The following is a 15,926-nucleotide window of genomic DNA, read 5'->3' on the forward strand; positions in this document are numbered from 1 at the left end:
GCTAAAATGAATGCTTGGCATTGTTTTAATTTTTTATGTTTTAAGTAATTAAAATTGTTTAGAGATTTATTATTTTTTGAAATATAAATTAGCTGACAACATATAAAGTCTACATATAGGGTAGCATAACTTAAGGAGGGTGTTAAAAACAATTTAATTTTTGCAAATAAAGTCTTCCATTAAATTTTTAGAAAAAATGTTTATTGTAAAATAAACAATGGGAAAAAATTAATCTTTTTCTAATGAATATTTTACGAATGTCAATACTTTGACATGTATCAATAACGCATAAATTATTGTAATAATTTATTCAACCAAATATTTCACCACCACGGAAAGCAACAACAGCAACGAACAAAGACTAAAACAACAAATTTTACTCAATTTCACTAAAAGCTTTTGGTTCTAATGTTTACAAATGATACAAAAAAAACGAAGTAGTGATCAAGCCCGGTTATTCAATACCCTATATCAGTTATTTTTAGTCAGTAACTCAATATATAGGTGGCTGCTGTTCGTGCCGTTATAACGGGGACTATCAAAAGATATAATTATGTTGTTTTATAGAAGATACTGACTGTGAAGCAGAACAAGAAGGTATTTGTCCAGATCGATTGGTGCGTGTATCAAACATTATCATATTTTTAAGTTAAAGCCTGGTGTTTCAGACATCCGCAGAAAAAATTCTATACACTCCAGTACGATGCGTTAGGGTATAACAATACATACAAATAAAATCCATACAAAGAGCAACAAATCAACTAATTTGATGGTTGAAATCTTAAATAAACAAAAAAAATACAAACACAATAATATGAATGTATTTGTGTGAATATAAAAAAAGTTAAATTTTGTTTATTTAAATATTTTCCAAAAATAAAAAACTAGTACAATTTTACCAGTTTTTTGTATAGCATAAATGTAAATACAATACAAAACTAAAACCATTGCATACCTTAGGGATTTGATGAATAATAACACACAAATGTGAGTGAGCATGTATGCACTTACTTACAACCGCAAAACAATTTTGTTGCTTGTCGCGGATGAGAAGAACCAACATTTTACTTCATATCGTTACATTTCATTTGCACTTGACTTTTTCCATTTCCCTTTAACAGTACTTAACATGGTTTTTAGCTAAAAAAAATGAAGCGAAACAAAAAGAAAACCTTTTGTTTGTCTTAAAAGCATCACAACGCTTGGTTGTATACGTATTTTATAGTTGATGTTCACTTATTCGTCCTTTTACTGTTTGTCGCTTGTGAACAATGGAAGAAAAATTGATTTTTCTTAAGAAATGACTAACACGAAGAAATGAAAAGAAAAAAAGAAGAATGAAACACATTATTCATTGAAGTAGAAAAAAAAAACTTGAAGAAAGCAAGAAAACCTCATACTCAGTTTGTAACGAAAAATCCTACAAATTGCATTTTTTTAAACTTCTTTTAACGCAGCATTCAACCGATTACTTTGGCTAAAAGGCATTGACATATTATCACTTCATACCACATACATACACCTCATCTACTTGCAATTTATATGCTTCACAATATTTTTACTTATGGATGTCTCTCATACTTTTAATGTTTTTTTTTATTTTTTCATTCCCTTAAAAACCGTCTTTAGTCTGTTGTCATTATCCTTTTTGTCCTGTGTTTTTTCTTTGCATTACTTTTTTATTCCACTCCTCTTCTTTTTCATTTTTTTATAACAATAGATACATAATTTCTGTACAGTTAGCTGCGTTTTTCTGTTGATTTTTTTTTTAATTTTTCATTTACTCTTTCTTCATTTTACTCAAAACTGTCAATGGTAAAATTTATTTTTATAATATTTTTCTTCTTACTATTAAAAATCGCACAATTGTTTATATAAAATGAAAACGAAAATAAATTAATTTTGTTAAGTTAAGATTAGCTTTAAAATATGCTGTAAATTTTGATATTATAAAAAATTAAATTAAAAATGTTTTTGAACATAATCAGAAAATATAATATATTTACATATTGACAATGATTTGTTAGAGGTTGATTCTAGCTTTGTTTTGGAATATTTTATTGTATATTTAGTTTAAAAAATATATTTACGTTCAAGTGTTTATTTCTTTCTTTCCGTGTTGTTCCTTTTTTACATATTACTCCCAAGTTTAATTTAAAACGATTAGAAAGGAATTATTATTGCACTACGGTGTCAAAAAATTTAACTTTAACAATTTAACATTTACCTTCACAGTTTACAGTTTTATATTTTGGACATATTTCAGATATGTATACTTTGTTTATTATCTGATATTTTATATTTTGGAAAAATTTTACGGATTTATTAAAATATTTATCTAGATAATATTTTTTAAACATTAATTTTTTAAAGTTTGTAAAAGTTTTACAATTTTATACAGTGTTATATCTTATTGGAGCGATTAACGATGTATAACATAATTGTCTGAGAAAATATTAATAAGATACGATGTTTTTATAATTTTAAATTTGAATAAGCAAAAAAACTTTCTTTTAGCTAAAACAATTATTGTAAAAATTGTCATATTTCAGTGGTTAAGGTGTAAAGGGCTGCACAAACCAACAATAATGCGACAATTTGCTCTAAAATTTCGTTTGCTAAAGATCGCGCACATGATACTTTTATAATTGTCGCATTATTGTTAACATGTGCAGGGCTTTAGTAGGGTGTTATACATTTGTGCTGATGTTTGTCCATACCCAGTTTAAAGTATACCGATTGACTCAGAATAACTTTTTGAGTCCATTAAGTAATGTCCGTCCATCTGTCCGGCTGGCTGGTTGTGCATGCAAACCTTGTGCGCAAGATTTAAAAATTTTGTTTTTCATCAATAATTTACTTAAATAATTTTGAATTAAATTCAAATTCAGTATATAAGTTTCTTTAGGAAAAATAAATAAGTTTAAATTATACTCACTCATGGTACTTGTTTTTAATATTTATTTATATTCATTGCATTCCAACGTTAAATTAAAACAAAACACAAAATACCTTTTAATTAATTGTCTTGAACAACATTAAGCCCACAAAGTTGGTATTATTTTCACAATGTTAAAAACTAACTTGGTAAAAATAATAAACAAATATTAAGAAAACAAAAATAACCATAAGAAGTTAAATTAAAAGACGTTAACTAGAAAAAAGGTAAAAAGTTTATTAATAATTCAAGTGCTTAATTTGCCCGGCATAATTGTCATTAAAAATGCCCAAAAATATTGTTTGAGTGCCTTTAAGTATGCTTTTAATTTCTTTTAAAAATATATAATACACTTAAAAGATGCTTAAAATGTATTTAAATGAAAATAATTGTTGAAACACAATTAAAGTTCACTATTTACATTTCTTTTAATTTTTCAGAGACTTAAGAGCCCTTAAGTATGCAACAATTAATTTTAAATACATATTGAATTACTTGTAATAGTATTTAGTATTTTAATTTATTTAAAATGTTTATATAGGATTTATTATTTGTTGTTCTTTTAATTCCTAAATTGTTTTTCTTTTATTTTTTTTTACAAATTTCCAAAGAATTATGTAAATTCTTTTGTGTTTTTATTATTATCATTTTGCAGTTGTTTTTAGATTTTCCATTCCACTAAACATTGAGGATTTTGTATTTTCTTTTTTTTGCGCTACTCTGTGTATGTGTGTAAATCTTGCAGATAACTTACAACATCAAACAAAAAAGGTCTTAAAAAAGAAATGAAAATCTGTTCCAGAAAAAAAATACAGGCAAACATACACTTGCATAAGCAAATCCCTAAAAGATAGACTTCCTTATTATAGTCAGTAACAATACACAATAAAGCATATTGTTCTTTTTTTCGCTTTCTATACATAATAAACATGTTTGAACATGTTCATGTTTCATAAAATAAATATATACATATGTATATTTCAACACATTTAAAAAATACATACTTAGATTAAACTTACATACATATATTTTTAATGCAGCATATTTTTAGAAGTCTTCTTTTTTAGGAATTTATTTTCTCTAACATACTTTTAGGTACAAGGCTTCTTCGTTTTAGTGTTGCCTGTAGAATAAGAACAAAATTGTTTATATGATTTATATGTATTTTTAAAATATTTTTTCTTATATTTTTATACTTCTTCCTTGCCATACACTTCTCTATGTGAGTTGGGTTTTTCTTCATTTCCTTCATCTTTTTTTATCTTTCACTTGACTTGCATTTGCGCAGTATTTCAAAAAAATTCTGTAGAGTTGCATTATTGCAGTTTTACCTTTATTGTTTTAGTTGTTGTACATTTTTCGTTTTTTTACTGACTGTATACATACAGTTATTTGTTTTCCTTCTTCCCATTTTTTATGTAAATTCTTTTGTGTTTTTATTATTATCATTTTGCAGTTGTTTTTAGATTTTCCATTCCACTAAACATTGAGGATTTTGTATTTTCTTTTTTTTGCGCTACTCTGTGTATGTGTGTAAATCTTGCAGATAACTTACAACATCAAACAAAAAAGGTCTTAAAAAAGAAATGAAAATCTGTTCCAGAAAAAAAATACAGGCAAACATACACTTGCATAAGCAAATCCCTAAAAGATAGACTTCCTTATTATAGTCAGTAACAATACACAATAAAGCATATTGTTCTTTTTTTCGCTTTCTATACATAATAAACATGTTTGAACATGTTCATGTTTCATAAAATAAATATATACATATGTATATTTCAACACATTTAAAAAATACATACTTAGATTAAACTTACATACATATATTTTTAATGCAGCATATTTTTAGAAGTCTTCTTTTTTAGGAATTTATTTTCTCTAACATACTTTTAGGTACAAGGCTTCTTCGTTTTAGTGTTGCCTGTAGAATAAGAACAAAATTGTTTATATGATTTATATGTATTTTTAAAATATTTTTTCTTATATTTTTATACTTCTTCCTTGCCATACACTTCTCTATGTGAGTTGGGTTTTTCTTCATTTCCTTCATCTTTTTTTATCTTTCACTTGACTTGCATTTGCGCAGTATTTCAAAAAAATTCTGTAGAGTTGCATTATTGCAGTTTTACCTTTATTGTTTTAGTTGTTGTACATTTTTCGTTTTTTTACTGACTGTATACATACAGTTATTTGTTTTCCTTCTTCCCATTTTTTACTGTATACTGTATACTTTATGTTTATTTGCTTTATGTTTGTTGTTGTTGTTTGTTAGATTTTTAAGTATATAATTGTTGAATTATATACATAGCTCGAGGGTATATTATTATTTTGTTAAACTTTTGAGCAGTTTTTTTTTAATTTCAATGGTTTGGGTAATAGATGTTTTAATGCTTTAAGCGGAAAAGTATGCAATAGTTAGTTTTAATTTAGTTTATCTTAAAGTATACAAACGTGGAATGATTCAATTATTGATTATACACCGTGCCATATAAAATGTTAATTAAAATCTAATAAGAACTCATAATTTATGTACTATAGGGTGTCCACTTCTTTAATGGTATACCTCTCATTGTACTGAATTTAATTTTTTTCAGAGGTCCTATATAAAATTCTGACTTTTTAAACAGTTCCTCGGGAAACTCTACGATGGTGAATTCTATATCCTAATATAAATTATAAATCTCTTTGGAAGTCTGTTTGTTTGTTTGTTTGTTCGTCAATCACGCCTTAACGGCTGGACGTTTTTTTTTCAAATTTGGAACAAAGATAGATCTATACTTGGTTAATGTTATAGGCTATATTTATTTCAGTACTTGGACTAGGAGGGACAAAAAGGAGGGTAAGATGGATGAAAAACGGGCAAAATGAGTACTTTTGATAGTAAATGCTGATTTTGACTATCATTAAGCAATAGAATTTTCGATTAAACTACTTAATTTGTTAGAAATATATATTAGCAAAGTGCCGTTACGAAAATTGGACCGGAAGGGGACAAAAAATAGGCCAAAGGGCTAAAATCCGACAAAATTAGTACTTTTGTGCTTAAAAGACGATTTTTTCTATTCTTAATCCAAAATATTATAAACTTTGATATTGAGAGTCTCACGCATATGTCTCACACATATTAGAAACCCCAGTCTTAGGGAAAAAACGGGTAAAAAAGGGAAATCTGTATTTGCTACGTAAAGGGATGCATATTTTCCGACAATATATGAGAGCCAATTCTTATAAACTCTGACGGGAGAATACTTAAGTAAAATGTTATGAAACCACTTAAACCCCCGGGTAAAAATATATTAATATAAGATCATGAAAAGTTCCAATTATTCTAAATTCCATTATTGTTACTGGCTGCAACATGAAAATGTTTCTGCCACTCAAAGACTCGAATTTTGAGAATCTGTCTGTTAAGGTGTTTTCAAAAACTGATCTACTGACAGATCCTGGATAGTATTCGCAGATTTAAGTTTATATCCTGTTAAAACTGTGAAAAACAAAAAACAAATATTAAATTTTTATAAGTTTCCTGTTTTTAAATATATTTATATACATAAAAAAACAACTTCTTTTTTTTCTATTAAATTTAATTTACTTTCCATTGCCAGAAATAACTTTATTTAGACAATAAATTGAGCATAACAAAATTTTTGACAACAGAACAAAACAACAAAATATTTTTGTTGTACACCAATACCAAACAAATCCCTGTAATTCGGGTTAACTGGATCAAAGTAGTGATTTTCCTTATATTACAAAATCAATTGTCTACAAAAGTGATTACTTGTGGTGAGTTAAGGGAAGTGAAAATGATGTCTAAACATTACTTAAGTCCTTGTCACACGATCAAACTTTTTATGTTTACACGATTGGTATACAACAATAACAAAGTTTGATGAAAACAGCTGTTTTCCTTTTCTCCTTTGTGCTTAAAATACATCCCTAATCTAATGCAACTTGCTGGTTTTTTGAATTATTAAAAAAAACTATTACGCATTGCGTTTAGTTCTATTACATTTCTATTCTACGCAAATTTTAATTTGTGAGCTCATGAGAAGAGAGTTTTAAAAACACTAAGTTAATTAAAAATATTGTCTATAAAGATTACATTGACGCCTTTTAAAATTACTGGGTTACACATTACCCATTCACATGCAAACAAAAGTAAACACATACACACTCATGCTCATACTTAGACGCTTTCACAAAGGAAATGAAGAATAACAACAACAAGAAAAAACTTTTTACAGAAAAACACTTGTGATTGTATTTTAAATGTATTTCCGTTTTTATTTGGCCAACACTTCCAAATCTAAACTTGGCAGGCAGAAGACTGTAGGAAAAAATCACAACATGAAAATAAACACAACAAATGCGTTTATAAAACAAACAGAGATAAACATTTAAACAACTTTAAGTTTTTGTACCAAAAAATAATTTAGTGTTTAAACTTTAATAAATTATTATTTTAGCTCACGTTTTTATCTAAATATATATGTACTTCAAACTTTTATTCAATTGTCTGTTTTAACAAAAATAAAAACACATTTTTTCTATTTCAAAAACCACTCACTAAAGAATACCGGCAGTTCAACTTCCAACTAGCTGTGTTTACCTTTGAATCCTTGATATATAGAAAAAAATGTATGGAATTTCTCCTCTGTCTAAAAAGTCATCACGTAACGTGCCAACTGCTATTTTTGTGTTTTTTATATCATCCACTTGAATGAATTTTTATGAAATTTCCGTTTTTTATTTGGTTATTTTTGTTGTCTTATTGTACTTACATATAAATATTTCATACCTATTAGTTAAGCTTTATGCTATGATTTGTTTTTTTTCCTGTTGGTATTATTGTCTAGATGTTATAGAATAAAATAAAAATAATAGAATTAGATTTAAGTAAGTGTTCATTAGTTAGTATGCTACAGATACCCGCTCTTACTTCAACACTTTAAGGAGGGTAACATTGATATAATAATAGCTTAAGTATTTAGCTGAGTAGAATTTTAAATGTGAAAAACTTTAATAAGTACTTATTTACATATTTAAATTGAATTGAAGAAAATCAAGGATTAATTTAACTTTGTCATTTTGAGCAAAAAAGTAAGACAAATAAAGGCTACAAACAATTCCCATACAAAAAATGTTAAAACATTTTGGTAAAATTATCCCCAAGTGTACCAATGAAAAATTAATAAATTCAAAATTAAAAAAAAATTCTGCAAATATTTTTTTAATTAATTAATGTTATATAAAAAATATTTAAAAATACTTTTACTGTTCATTTTAAAAAAATTTTTGAAAGATATTTTTGACATATTTCGATCCAGGCTGATCCTTACTTCGCAATATTTGCGCCAATTTTTGCATAAAAAGCCCAAATCGGGACGAACGGTTGTATGGGAGCTAAAAGAAATGGTGAACCGATTTAAACTATATTCAATAGGCTTTGACGCTGTGCAAAAAAACACATTTGGTCCAAACTGTATATGATGGAAATTGCGACCTGTACCATGTAAATAGCCTGGCAACCAGCTGGACAGACTGATGGACATTTCTTAATCGACTCAGAAAATGATTCTGAGTCAATCGGTATACATTAAGGTGGTTGTAAGAGCAATATTTTTATACGTTCCCCACTATTGTGGTGTAGGGAACGCAGATTTGCTTCGATTAGATTTGAGTTTCAGTCTTATAATATTTGATACTTGTCTTGAGTGTTGGCTGGTGTCATATTCGAATATTACACTTTAACACATTTTAAAAAACTTTCTAAATTTTTGCAAATAAATTTTTAAAACAAATTTAATAAAATTTAATACTTCCTGTGATATGATTTCGAGAAAAAAATTATTTATTTATTCCTACAAAGTAACTCCGTAAAACTAGATAATTTCTTATTTGTCTGTCATGTCATTTTATTGTTTATATACACATGTGTTATAGCAAACTGTTGACAATTTGACAGGTCTATAACAATGATAACAAAAACAATGTTTTGTGAGAATGAATATAAAGAGGTTCATTATTGTTTTTATATGAAAATATTTTGTTAATTCTCTACCATTATAATACTAAAGCAATAATAAGAGCACCTAAAAGTAGACAATACAATGTAATATAAGTTCTTTAAAACTAAGTATTTACTTTTATATCTTACCTTGAATTGTGCCTTATAACAATTAATAAGGTTTTTTTGATAATAAAATGTAAAGAAAACCAGCAACAACTTACATTGAAAAGTTTTAACTTAAAAAGCTAACAAAGCGACATTTCACCACTTCTTTATTAGTATTTTATTCATTATTCTAATACAGTAACGACATTGGAAGCAAATGCTTACTACGCTCTCTTACAAATAACTACTTCAATAAGTATTTGTTTGGTTTTAGGCCAAAAAAATATGCACCCAATATATAACCTGTGCATCTTGTAAGTCATTATAAAAGTACTTAAAAGTATAGCAGACGTTGGGTGTAAGTGGTTGTGTTTAAACAAATCGAGTTTTTGCTCGGTTGATATTAAATGTTCTATATCATATTTGAAGAATTACATTTTTTTATTACTTTTTCTTTACTATTTAATATTTTCTTTTATAAACAAAAACATTTCTATTAAAAATTCACAATATTTCTTTTATCTTTTACAATTCTTTTGATTCCATGCTTCACTTAATAGTTTTATTGTGCTACCCCAATAGTATACTTTAAATTATCAATCAAATTTAGATGCTATAAATTTTATTTTACCCCCTCTTAAAAATAAATCAAATTTCTTTTAAAGTTTTTTCTTTTTGGCAAAACTATTTCTCATTGTCATTTCTGTTGTGAGTCTTTCAAGTTGATGTTTTTCTCATATTTCCCTTTCAACTTTAAATAATCCCCCTTAAGTATGCCACATTTATTTTTACAACTTCTTTCATTTTAACTTTTTTTATTTTTTCCTTGAGCTCATCATTATTTTGTTGTTGTGAATAAGTGTGAGTATATTTGTATGACTATTATCATCCTTTTTTTGAAGTTGTTAAACATCAACACCTCAATAAAGATTCTCATTTAAATAATAATATCAAAGTTCAAAAGAAAATTATCCTTAACAAGTTTAGTAGACTTTAAAATTAACGAACTCAATGGCACACCGTTACAGAAGCCAAGTAGAGTCAGTTATAATAGATAGAAGTAAAATCAACCTTCCTTTTCAAATCATTATAGATTGAGTCAATGTTTGGGTAGACTTGCAACCAACCAACATTGATGTGATACAAACAGGCCACTTGTTTTGCTAATCAAGCGGAAATTTATAATAAGGATCAAAATAGAAAAAATATATATTTGTAACGTTGAAAAAAGCGTGAACTTGTTAGAAGAAGATAATATTTTACGCAAAAAAATAGATAGCTGTAAATTAAAATGAAACCTCAACGTAGGAGTAAGATATGATTATATTGAACATATTGCTTTTAAATGAAAAGTAGCATAATTTTAGGGGTTATGGATAAAAATATTTGCTATTTCTAAAATATTGGAAAATTAAAGCGATTTTTTAGAGAAAACCCTAATAATTTTTTTAATTGAAAATATTAAAAAAATCCGTTTCAATATTATCTAGAATATTCGTTTTTTGAAAAAATTCCGAGAAATGTAAAAAATATTTCTGAAAAATTAGATAACATTTTGTATAAAATATTTGTAAAATGTTTTCGAAATATGAAGAAGAGTCTATAAATTTTTCTTAATCTTCAAATAGCTACCTAATTGAGGAATTGTCTATAAATTTTAAATTGAAATAAAATGTATGTTAATTTTATATTTCAAAAAACTTAAGACAAATTGTTTTTGATTCAATACCAGAGAACTTTTCAAAAAAGAATGTTTCTTAGTGCAACCATATCAATTACAATTTCCTTTTCCTCTATAACCTTCATGAATAGTTCCCAAAATCTTTGTCATAAATAACAAGTGACACAAAAATATAAAGAAAATAACAAAAAAAAAAATACCTATAAAATAAATCACACTATTTACCCCTGATTTAAAAAAGAATAAAACAAAAATAAGTAAATATAGTCAATATATCTTAGTTATTTACTGAAAATAACTTCTTTAGCAAATAATTTAAACTAGTCCTAAGAGACCGTAAAAAACCTATTGCTTTGTTTTCTTTGCAACACACAAACGTATCGCAAGAGCATAATAAGATGTACATCAACTACAATAACAAAAAAAGGACAAGAAAACAAAAAGTCAACTATTTGTAACAGAAGAAGTATCACAAAAATTAGAAACAGATACAAGTAACAGTTTCCTTAACTAAAAGTTATTGAAGCATACATTTAGGTAAATAATAAAAGTGGGAAGTAGTGGAAATAGTGGAAATAGTCGTCATGCCTGTGCAAATACTAAAAATGTATTATATTTACAAAAAAAATACAAAATAAATTGACCAAAGCTTAAAAATAAATAAAGTCAAAGGAAGGAAAATTTAAGAAAAAGATACTGCACAAGAGGACATTCTTATAAAGTGAAATTTTAGCAACAAATTCATAACAAACAATCTTGTACTTTGTTAACACTAATAAAAGGAAAACTTTATATAAAATGTAAAGAAACACAAGAAGAACAGTGTTCTTGTAAAACTCATACAACTATACTAGTTAGTTTTTGTTTCTTCACACACCAAAAATAGTCCATTGAAAGAAGATGAAAAAATAAACTCAGCTAATTCTTTTATATGCAAATATAAAAGAAAATGGCAAGTGTAAATGTTTTTAAAGTCCATTCACAAAAATTCTTTCCTTTTTTTGAAGAGTGCTTGTGTGTTTCCCTTCAAAAAAGGAAATGCAAATAGAAACGTATTTTTATAAAACGGATGAAAAAGAAATGAAATGAACAACAACTATCTAAAATTGAAATCGTGTTGTACTATACACAATCAGTTGAAAGTGCCAACTGACTGCAGTATATAAAAAAAAATAAAATTTTCAAAAGTGTAAATTCCTCTTTTTTCTGTTACAAACAAAAGTCACGTTCAATTGCAGTAAAAGCTAGCAGGATATCAATTTAAAATACCCTCTAAAAATATAAACTCTAAAGTAAATGGAAATGTATAATAATAGTTGTTTAAAAATCAGCAGGGTAAGGGGAGCAATAGGCAAACATACATACTATGCAAATAACACATAACGTTAGATTTACTTTTAGACACAAGAATATCAATGTAAATAATATTTAAATGTGTCTAAACAAATGCAGAAAAATTGTTGGATTTTCCTATTAACTCCTCCCACGTCTGAAGTTAAAAATGTTATGGATATACAATTATTTGTTTTATAAAATAATAGGTATTTCCATTTTAATATTTCAAGAAAGTTCCTAATAAATTTTCGAGACTATAGTTTAGACTATAGACTAGACTATAGACTAGACTATAGACTAGACTATAGACTAGACTATAGACTAGACTATAGACTAGACTATAGACTAGACTATAGACTAGACTATAGACTAGACTATAGACTAGACTATAGACTAGACTATAGACTAGACTATAGACTAGACTATAGACTAGACTATAGACTAGACTATAGACTAGACTATAGACTAGACTATAGACTAGACTATAGACTAGACTATAGACTAGACTATAGACTAGACTATAGACTAGACTATAGACTAGACCATAGACTAGACTATAGACTAGACTATAGACTAGACTATAGACTAGACTATAGACTAGACTATAGACTAGACTATTGACTATATACACTAGACTGTTCACTGGACTAAACTGTCATATAGACTTACAAACAATAAACATTTAATATTTTACTAAGTAAACTGACAAAATCAATTTTCTAGCTAAACGCACTAATACTTACCTGTAAAATCTTAATACATTGTCCAAAATAGTTCTAAGGACGCAAAATCCCTTAAAATTTTAATCATTAAAAAAATACAAACTTAAATAGTCGATAAAAATGAAAAGAATCAAACGTTTGTTGGCTGGCGGTTATCGAAGAAAATAGACAACAACAAAAAGACTAAAAAATGTAGTCATACGCTTGGTCAAATAGTAAACAACAAAAAAATTATTTTAAAAACAGGATGAAACAACATATTTTTAAATAAATAACGAAAAGTGTCAAAGGAGGAAAAACTTAACAACAATAGCAATGACAAAATAAAACTTAAAAAAAGTTGTGTAAAATCAATACTTTCTTTTATTGAGTTGAAAATTTTAGAAAAGCAATTTAAAATGAAAAAAAAATTCTGTAATGGAGCAATGAGAAGGATTTTCAAATGGATTGGATGTATACACAGACAAATGTATATAACAATTTGAAATAAGAATGTTAAAAGGGTCTTAAGTAAAAATAGGAAGATTGAAATAAAATGTGTAAAAGTACTGTGTTGTTTGTTTATATGGAACACTAAAGATAACTGACCACATGATTAAATGTTTGCGAAAGACACTTTAATCCTGCTGTTGCTGTTATTGAATGGTGAAGATAGCAAAAAAATAAATAAACAAACAAATGACAAAAATAACATTAGTTTAAATAAGCATGTGGCTGCAAGGATTATGAAACGATAATAGTAAAGTTGTCATATATCGAATTGGTTAAAGCGCTACTTTTGTTCATTATTTTTTTTAAACAAATTTTTTTTTATGATATCTTCCTCACTATTTAAAAAAACTTCATTAAACTTATTTTCAACTAAAGAATTTAAAATTTTTTATATATATTATTATTTTTATAAATCCTTTATTAAAAAAATTAGATAAATTTAATTTCATAAAAACTTTTGGATAAATTGTGAATTTAAACAAAACTTTTATTAAAGAATTATAAATATCATTCTTGAAAGATATTTTCGTAAATTATTATAATATTTTACAATTAAAACATTTATTTTCATACATACAAAGCAACAAATTAGCTTGTTACCAATTCTTTCAAAAACTTACTCGACACACTTACTTAGTAGGTGATCTTTTGAAATAAAAAACATGGAAAATATTGAGATGACTTTTTCATAAAAATGTGAAATAATGTTAATGGAATTTCTTAAAACCCAAGTTGATTGTAGACATTATAAAGAAAACAAAACCACATATGGCTAAATAAATAGAAAAAAATTTTATATTTATTAAACAAAAATAAAATAAATTACCATTTCTTTTGTACATTTCATTTCAATAAATTATTAAAAATTCGATTTACATTTTGTACATCGACATATAACCTTTTTTTTTTCTTTGCTCTAGCCATTTATTCTTAATCAACCAGACCAATCAGTGAAGTGTAAACAATCAAATTTAAATTAAATGCCAGTTGATTGTTTAGAGACTTAAGAAGTTTTCCTTTTTCTTTTCTTTGACTTCCATTTGTTTAATTTTATTCTTTGTTTTTTTTTAGTTTATTATGGGTTTCCTTTTCTGTTTAGCAAATAAAGACCCAAATTCCAAGAAAGTTTTCTTTCACTTTTTCTAAAACGAGTGTTGTCTGCGAGACAAGAGCAATAACAATATTAATGGAATTTTTCATCCGGAGACTAATTGTTTGTATTTTAATGTTTATTACTGGCAAAATCCCTAAATATTTATCAGCATGTGTACAAATACATAAATAAATTTTCCATTTATTTGTTTAATTTGTAAAAAGATACAAAATAATTGTATTGCTAAAAAGGGAATAATAAATATTCAATTAGATATGAATAGTTTTTAAAGGATATAAATTTATAGTTTTTTGTAAAGGGTTTGAAAACTAAATAAACGTTAGATATTTGTTAAGAGTTAAAATACTCAGCAAAATTTAAAATACTGTAATTACAGTTAAGAGTAATTGTAATTTCTTTTTGATCAATTACTCATTAGAAGTAAATTTAATTGGAAAGAGTTAAATTTAATTGGAAAATTACAACTAATTATAATTGGCTATTTCTCAATTTCACATTACAAGTAACTCATAATGTAATGAATTACTTTGTGTAATGATTACCCCTATGCCTGGTACATATAAAGTTACAATAGCCCCTAAGCAACACAATCCGTTTTCACTATCATGGGTTTGATTGGTGAGTGTCATAATATATCCTTCGTGGCTAGTGAAGCAGCACCCAAGGTTCTAGCATTGAATGTCTCACAATATGCTTTCAGAAGTTTCTTCCTGACAACCAAAACATCTACATAACTTTCATATGTCCTTAATTGGGATGAATTTGCGATATCCGTTTTGTGTGGTAATTAAAGCTTTTGCTGGGTGAATATTGTAGAAAAAGTATTACTTTGTAAATAGTTTAATTTATGGAATTTCCTTTAAACAAAAAAAACTGAACATTTTTCTCCAATTATTATTAAGTACTTTGAATAAAAATGTTTAAGAGTTTTTTTTAATAGATAATAAATATGTGTTTCAAACTTTTCTAAATTTATTTAAAAATTGGAACTTTTCAAGACTTTCTAACAAACTTTTCATAAATTATCTAAAAATAGACTTTCCATTTTTTTAAATGGAATTTTTTTTAAGTCTTCTTTTAAAATACTGTCCATGAAAGACGTCACAATTTTTAGTGGACCTATAACCTGCTACCTCCTGATACCAAAGATAAATAAAATTGTTTTTTTTAAAGAATTATCACAAGAAATTATGTCATTGAAAGTGTTTGATAAATTTTCTATTTAAGAAGCAGTTTCAGTAAAATAAATATGTATGAATTTTTTTATTGAAAAAAAAAACAGGTAAACTGTGGCGTATGAGTAATATTATTAAAAAAAAGTTTTTGTTTTTAATTATCTATTTTTAATCAAAATATTGTAAGAAATAATTTTAACAAAATTATAAATATTTATTTCGTTAGTGATTTACTAACGAAATGATGAAAACTCAATTACAAAGATAAATAAACTTGCTTTTTAAGAATTATTATGTCGTTGAAAGTGTTTGATAAATTGTCTATTTAAGAAGCATTTTATTAAGTTG

The 15,926-nt window shown here is 26.1% G+C and overlaps 1 protein-coding gene across 4 annotated transcripts in view; it reads left to right on the forward strand.

Moving 5' to 3' along the window:
* LOC111676098 (flocculation protein FLO11) overlaps nt 1-15,926 on the forward strand; it is a 252,972-nt gene that overhangs the window by 166,554 nt on the left and 70,492 nt on the right. The gene's annotated exons all lie outside the window — the stretch shown is intronic.

This window comes from Lucilia cuprina, chromosome 4 (genome assembly GCF_022045245.1).
Source record: "Lucilia cuprina isolate Lc7/37 chromosome 4, ASM2204524v1, whole genome shotgun sequence".
NCBI classification, from domain to species: domain Eukaryota; kingdom Metazoa; phylum Arthropoda; class Insecta; order Diptera; family Calliphoridae; genus Lucilia; species Lucilia cuprina.